At 38.1% G+C, this 8,254-nt stretch overlaps 1 protein-coding gene and 1 non-coding gene across 6 annotated transcripts in view; both read left to right on the top strand.

The window, feature by feature from the left end:
* Window positions 1-8,254, top strand: part of TMEM108 (transmembrane protein 108) — a 391,252-nt gene that overhangs the window by 177,092 nt on the left and 205,906 nt on the right. The window lies entirely within an intron of this gene.
* Window positions 5,080-5,183, top strand: LOC116635361. The gene has a single exon (XR_004300147.1). It is a non-coding gene; the product is annotated as a U6 spliceosomal RNA (small nuclear RNA).

Here is an 8,254-nt window from a genome sequence, read left to right as displayed (position 1 = left end):
TTGCAACGACGTGGATGGAACTGGAGGGTATTATGCTGAGCGAAATAAGTCAAACAGAGAAAGACATGTATCATATGACCTCACTGATATGAGGAATTCTTAATCTCAGGAAACAAACTGAGGGTTGCTGGAGTGGGGGGTGGGGTGGGAGGGATGGGGTGACTGGGTGATGGACACTGGGGAGGGTATGTGCTCTGGTAAGCGCTGTGAATTGTGCAAGACTGTTGAATCTCAGATCTGTACCTCTGAAACAAATAATGCAATATATGTTAAGAAAGAAAAAAAGAAGAAGAATGTAGCAGGAGGGGAAGAATGAAGGGGGGGAAATCGGAGGGGGAGAAGAACCATGAGAGACGATGGACTCTGAAAAACAAACTGAGGGTTCTAGAGGGGAGGGGGGTGGGAGGATGGGTTAGCCTGGTGATGGGTATTGAGGAGGGCACGTTCTGCATGGAGCACTGGGTGTTATGCACAAACAATGAATCATGGAACACTATATCTAAAACTAATGATGTAATGTATGGGGATTAACATAACAATAAAAAAAATTTAAAAAAAAAAAAAAAAAAAGAGCTTTGTGTTGGAGCTTAAGAGGCCAGAAGGAGGCAGTGTGATATAATAGAAGAAATGCTGAACTTGTGAGAATCCTGGATTTGGGAGCATCCTTACTCTGCCAACTTACTGGCCACATGATGTAGTCAAGACCTTTAACCTGATATTCTTCGGGTGTTAATGACTGCTGTGTATCAGGCACCATGCTTGGCATTGCTGATACAGTTGGGAATGTGACAAGGTTTTGCAGCTAAGTGTGACAACCATGGATATATTAGGGGGTTCTTATGAGAGTCATTTCTTTCATTAACTTTAATTGTTCACAATATAAGTATTATTTCTATGAAAAATAACATTAATAACAAATATGCAGATCTTCACAGCAGGTTTAGGTCCTGATAAGCCCATCATAAGTTGAAAATACTATACGTTGAAAATGCATTTAATACACCTAAGCTACCAAACATCATAGCTTAGCCTAGCCTACCTTAAACATGCTCAAAGCACATAGCCTATAGTTGGACAAAATTATCTATCATAAAGCTTATTTCCTAATAAAGTATTGACTATCTCATGTAATTTATCGAATACTGTACTGAAAGTGAAAAACAGAATGATTTTATGGGTACAGAATGGTTGTAAGTGCATTAGTTGTTTATCCTAGTGATTGCATGGCTGTCTGGAAGCTGCAGCTCACTGTCCAGCATCACAAGAGTACAGTATAGCATACTGTTAGTCTGGGAAAAGATCAAAATTCAAAATTTGAAGTATGATTTCTACTAAATGTGTATCACTTTCATACCATTATAAAATAGAAAAATCCTGAGTTGAACCCTCCTAAGTCAGGGACCATCTGTATTTTAAAATCTACTTGGGAGATGGTCAATGTATCTAGCCAGGGTACCATATTGAAGAAAAGTACAGAGCAATATAGATGGGGAATGCACAATTATCCTGTGGGAAAAGATTTTTTATGTATTTATACTCACAAATAGCAAAATGTAAAAATATTACTGCCATTGATATGAGGGATATAAGGTGCTTAATAATAAATTTCATGAAACTCACTTGTTTCCTTTAAAAGCCATTTTTCTGTGGGGATGCGTTGAGGACGATCTTTAGATCACTCTTCCATGGAGATGAAGGGACTTTGTGAGAGCTTCTTTGCTCATTTGGAGCCCAAGACACAGCCCTTGGGATCCTCCTGAGAGAATAAATACTAAAGGTAAATTAGGTCTGGGCACTCTTAAATGCAGTACACATTGGATGAATCAAAGTAACTGAGAAGAGCATTGTAAAATCATTAACTCTAAAAAGAGTTTACAAATCAATAAAAAGACATTGTCTCATTAAAAACTTCATGATGTATTGGTAAGTGAAAAAAAGACTTAACTTTCTTGTATATATAATCTTACTTTTTGGAAAAGAAGTATTTGCAGCTGTATAGAGAACATTAACTGTGGTTATCATTGGATGATATGGTTCTGGGCTTATCTTTAGACTTCTTTGTATATTTCTGCAGTAAGCTTGTACTTCTTTTAGCCCCATAAAAAGTGATTATAAACAAAATCCTAAAATATTATCTTTGCAGGAAAGGGACTTTGTGCTGTTGACTATTTTATCCCAGTGTTTAAAATATATGTTAGAATCACCTGAGAGAGAGCCTGTAGAAATACAGCTTTCTGAATCTCACCCCTGGAGATGCTGGCTCAGTTGGACTGGTAGGAGGCAAGGCTGCCAAGGGAAGTGGAAGCAGATTCTAGACTAAGTCACACTAAAGAGTATCAGAACCATCATTTCCTATATAAACTCCGGGTTCATTGTAGCACAGGGCAAAATCAGTATTCCAATTGAAAATTATCAATTTCCCTCTGTCTGGGTTTCAGTAGTTGTTCTACCTGGCAAGGATGTATGTAGTTCAGTTTCCCCTAAGATGCCTTTTAGGCTCCTGGGACTTGGAAAAGACAATTATCTACTAAATACCAGATGGCTGTGTAGATTAGCCCCAGTGAGTAAAAACACAGTGATTTGAACAAAAGACATGATTAGCTGATTGAATAACCACAGGCCATCTCAGTGCAGGTGTAGTAGAAACAAGGGCGGGGTCAGATATTACACTTCTGTTTTCTTGGGTTCCTTAACAATGCATTCATTATTTCAATACTCCTCTGATGTTAACAGTAGAGAGACATGGAGAGAGGGCTAACTTATATACAATAGCATTCATACTTTTTATTAAAATAACATTTTCCTTAAAATTTCATGAAAAGAGATAATGTTATTTCTCCATCTATTGTAGAGAATAGTAGTGTGTGCTTCCTGGGAGATATCTTTAAGAATTCCAAACTAAGCATTTGGCTCCATTTATGACTACGATAGAAAAACTAATATTCACACTGTCCACCTATGCATACACAGAACTATGTTGTATAAAAGGCAGGGCTACCCAAATGCATTAGACTACCATTCCATTTCTGCTTAGTTAAAAAAAACAAATTGAAAGATTCTAAGATGCTGCCTGTTGAAAACCCTGCTATAGACTCCAGGATTTCCCAGCTCTCAATTAACTAAGGTATAAATGGGGAGAGGAAAGATCACAGATCATTTAAAATATTGTTAAACCAAAACTAGTCAAAATGTAGTACCAAAATTTTAATTGTAAACATACTAAATTTAAAATGTATCCAATATTCAGATACACATTAACATTCTAAATTGTCGTAAATAATTTAGATATTGTTGGTATTGTTGGTATGCGTGCAGCTAAATATCATTTTACTTCCTCAATAAAGAAATGGTCAAAATATTAAAATCAGAGTTTTTAAAAGATCAAAGTCTGGTTTTTTTTGTGGAGAAAGAGAAATATCCCCAAAACATGATAGACATATCTGTTCATTAATATGTATTTCCAATTATAGACACGTTCTAAAATATAGTTATTTGTGCAGAATTGTGGGGATTGTGTTTTTGGACAAATTCATTATCTATGCATACCTTTTGGGTATGGTTAATCTTCATACTGATTTGTCCACTTGTAGATAATCAACAGTTAAACCTCATGTCACCTTGGCCCATGTTCCTATCATTTAGGTAAGTGAGAGAAGATGAGGCAACTAAAAGCAGTGGGTGTTATTAGCAAGAGACAGCTCTGTGAGGTGAACTGGTCATCAGTTGATTCTTTTTCATTATTTCACATACTCATTTGTAAGCCTGAGGTCATTGATTCAAGCTTTCTCCTGACATCTAGATAACTCACCATCAGATAGATGGTGATGGTGGTAGCTGACTTTCCATTAATCTATGCCTCCACTATTGTCATTTGTCCACACTTGCTAGATACATGAAAGAAGTTAGCAAAGCTGTAGGTAAATGGAATAGGTAAATGGAATATGCTCTCAGAGAGTAACAGTTTTACTTGAGGATGTTGAGGGCAAAATAATATAAACGAGTTTTATTGATGATAAATTTAAAAATTATTTTATATTAAAGTGATATATACATATTACAGAATATAAAACAATGTGCATGCTTTTTAAAGATTAAACAGGAGACTTCAAGGAAATTTCCTGATTAGCCACTTCCCACTATACTCAAGACTCCAGAATGTGAGATTAAGGAGGTGGTGGGGTGGTATATATTAGTTCAGTCTCCTTTTCTATTAGGTGTTATTCTGGGAAAAGATTGAGAAGCACTGCAAGGAGACATGAAGAAAAATAGCATAAAATTTGGTTAAATAGATGCCCATTTAGTTACAGTTAGATGGGACTCCACTGAGTTACACTTTTTCTGAAAAAGCCTAACTCTTAAATGAGCCAAGCATAAATCACTAATTATCCTGTTTATGAGGACTCGAGATTTAGAAAATAGTTTAAAGAAATACAAATGGCTAGATTATAACAATTTCCTGATAGACAATGATTACTTTCCTCATTTACTTACTTTAATGTCTCATTTACCACTTTGGTGTCAAAAGTTCCCATGACTTAGGCATACCTGCCATCTTGCTGCTAAAGATTCGCTACAGACTTTGATGATGATGATGATGGTGATGATAATGATAGTCAAGACCTACATAGTGTTTATTGTATACCAGGTGCTGCTCTAAGTGCTTTGCATTTAACCCTCACAACAACCCTATGAGATAAAATTATTCCCATTTTTTCCATTTTACAGATAAGGAAACTGAGGCACAGAGAGTTCAGTCATTTTCCCAAGGACATGTTGCCTAGGGATGGTAGAACCAAGATTAGACCCTGGGCAATCTGGTTCCAGAGTCCTGCTTTTAAACATCAGTTTTCCTGCTTCTCATCACATTTAGTGATTAGTGTTTACAAGGCTAGAATTCATGAAGTTGTTGAAAGTGATGTTGGAGAACGGCTTGTGTCACATGAACAACATTGACAAATGAGGATCTGGTCGAATTAGAAAATCAGGACACAGTAGGTGCTTCCAGAGAGAATCATTTGGCTAACAAAGGAAATAAAATGAAGCCCTGAAATAGATTTTTTAAAAATTACTTTCATTATGGTGCTCGCTTCAGCACATACACTAAAATTGGAATGATACAAAGAGGATTAGCATGCCCTCTGCGAGAGGATGATACACAAATTCATAAAATTACTTTCATTATGACTGTGCTATGAACATCCTGTATGAAGTAAAGGATGTATGGTAGATATATTGGGCAATTCTGTTGGGAAACACATATATACACACTCCAAAAAGCACTCCATTTATTCTTTATTCAAAGAATTAGTGACCGTTTTCCAGTTGTTTTCAGATAAAGACAATCTGTATTAAGGGTGTGCTTGAAAGTTAACTTCAGTCTAGTTATTGACATAGGAAGCTAGATAACCATAGGAAATTGATGGTGTCAAGTGTCAGTAAAGGTAGAGAGGAATCTCATCTGTGATCAGTTGTCCTATCCCAGAAAAGAAGAGCCTGAGTTGGGACACCTGGGTGGCTCAGTCGGTTAAGCGTCTGCCTTCAGCTCAGGTCATGATCCCAGGGTCCTGGGATCGAGCCCCACATCGGGCTCCCTGCTCAGCGGGGAGCCTGCTTCTCCCTCTGCCTGCTGCTTCCCCTCCTTGTGCATGTGCTCGCTCTCTCTCTCTCTCACTGACAAATAAATAAAATCTTAAAAAACAAAAAACAAAAAAAAAAGAAGAGCCTGAGTGGCCTTATCTATGTCTTGTCACTCCAGATTTCTTTATTTTTCTTAATCATAAGAAAAGAGAAAACCACTCAGGGGCTACATTACTCCTTATGATTGTTCTGACCTAGAAAACCGTTAATTTCACTCTAGTTGACAGCTTCCTTCCTTAGGTCTGTGCTTTTTGAGGGCAAAATCTGCTTTCTTTTTAAATACCAAATGCTTAGGGTCACTTCATCACTAAAGTTGCCCTTCCCACAGCTTAGAGATTATCTTCTTATGAAAGACCCCATTGCAAAAAGAGAAACATTTTTAGGAACATTTAAGTGGAACGTATAAAAGGTTTTCAAGGAGTAATTTTGCTACAAGACAATTAAGCTTTGAGCAGGCCAAATCCAGAAGCACGAACTTCAGGCAAACAGAGGAGGGGAGATTATTCATTATCACTATATTAGCCTTGGACTTTGATCATTGGAATAGAGATTTAACCAGCTAACCAACATAAAAGCAGTACTGAGTCCAGTCTTGGGAAGTTTTCTTATCAAGTAGTTTGACAATGACCAAAATTAAATTTTAGCTTTTATGCTTTGGGCCCTGAAAATAAGAAGATGGTTAACATTGAGATAGAATCTAAATATTCAGAAGTCTTTTTGCCCAGAGCATTTGAGTCAAAGATATTGTAAGCCACAACAAACCTGTGGCAATAGCCTTTGTCTCTGAACCCCAAATCTTCTTTGCCTAGTACTCCACCTAGTAGATCCCATACTACCTAGGCAACCCAACTTTGGCTTGATGTGCCGTCAGGCTGCCATTTATCTGTCAAATGTGTCAAGGTCTAATAGTTTCTGCATGCATTTGACTGCCAGCTTTTCATTCCAATTTTAATGGAAGCAGAATCCTTCCTTCCCACTGTAGATCAGTTAACCAGACTGCATTGAGGGCAGGGAAGATAAACTTTTCCCTTCAGGACCAATCGTCCTAAGCAGAATATAAAAGATTAAAATTTGCTTTTCTCCAGGAAAATTCATAGTTTTGAGTCTTCCCGGAGAGTTCTCTGATCTTAGATGTCACTGGGCTCTTCAAAAAGACCTTCTGGGGATCACCCTTTAGAGAGAAAGCCTGAGATTCCAGTGTAGATTTGTCAATGACCACATTTATGCATTAGCAAACCATGAGAAGGGAAAGCTAGGAATACCAGGGTCATTAGGTAGTGGCAAACTATTGTCATGTTGTGGGTTTTGGTTTTTTTTTTTTTAGAAGATTGATTTATTTTAGAGAGGGTGTGTGAGTGAGCAGGGGGAGAGGGGGAGAGAGAGAATCTGAAGCAGACTCTCCATTGAGCATGGAGCCCAGTGCGGGGCTCTATCTCACAACCCTGAGATCATGAAATCAACAGTCAGATGTTAAACCAACTGAGCTACCCAGGCATCCCTCATGTTGCAGTTTTTATGTCTGCTGGTTTGAAGGTTCACGGTAAGGCATTTTCTTCCCATGTTACAATAGTCTTGTAGCCTTAAACACTGCCTTAGGCATTTATTTCTGCTTCAGCCAGCAAACCATTCTTCCCTTATCCCAGGAGCATAGGGCCCAGCTAGAGGTATGCTGAATACAGCTGTCCTTTCAATGAAGCTTTCTGAAATCCAGGCATGGTACTCTTTGTGTAATAACACCCAGATGAAATATGTCTTGATAAGACAGTGTTTCTGTAGGGGGTGCACCTGACTCAGTTTTGTCCTTTCTTGAACCAGCATCTTCACTGTACTCTCCAGTCCAGACATCTTTATAGAAATAGCAGATGTTTATCTTTAGCTAGAAGTAGAGAAGCCTTTCTAATAACAACAAAAATGTTAGTTGGGAATGTTGGAACCCTCACTCTGGAATGAATAAGTAAGTAAATATATACATAAAACAAATGTATGTTTTCACAGATATTATACTAATACATCTTCCCCTCCTCCTCTTTAAGTCTTGTCTCATTGCAGCCCATCATTCTTTTTTTTTAATTTTTTTATTGTTATGTTAATCCCCATACATTACATCATTAGTTTTAGATATAGTGTTCCATGATTCATTGTTTGTGCATAACACCCAGTGCTCCATGCAGAACGTGCCCTCCTCAATACCCATCACCAGGCTAACCCATCCTCCCACCCCCCTCCCCTCTAGAACCCTCAGTTTGTTTTTCAGAGTCCATCGTCTCTCATGGTTCTTCTCCCCCTCCGATTTCCCCCCCTTCATTCTTCCCCTCCTGCTACATTCTTCTTCTTTTTTTCTTTCTTAACATATATTGCATTATTTGTTTCAGAGGTACAGATCTGAGATTCAACAGTCTTGCACAATTCACAGCGCTTACCAGAGCACATACCCTCCCCAGTGTCCATCACCCAGTCACCCCATCCCTCCCACCCCACCCCCCACTCCAGCAACCCTCAGTTTGTTTCCTGAGATTAAGAATTCCTCATATCAGTGAGGTCATATGATACATGTCTTTCTCTGTTTGACTTATTTCGCTCAGCATAATACCCTCCAGTTCCATCCACGTCGTTGCAA

Source organism: Phoca vitulina, unplaced genomic scaffold, assembly GCF_004348235.1.
Source record: "Phoca vitulina isolate PV1807 unplaced genomic scaffold, GSC_HSeal_1.0 scaffold10, whole genome shotgun sequence".
In the NCBI taxonomy this organism is placed as follows: Eukaryota; Metazoa; Chordata; class Mammalia; order Carnivora; family Phocidae; genus Phoca; species Phoca vitulina.
Note: the sequence above shows the minus strand (reverse complement) of the source record. Positions and strands in the feature narration are given on the sequence as shown.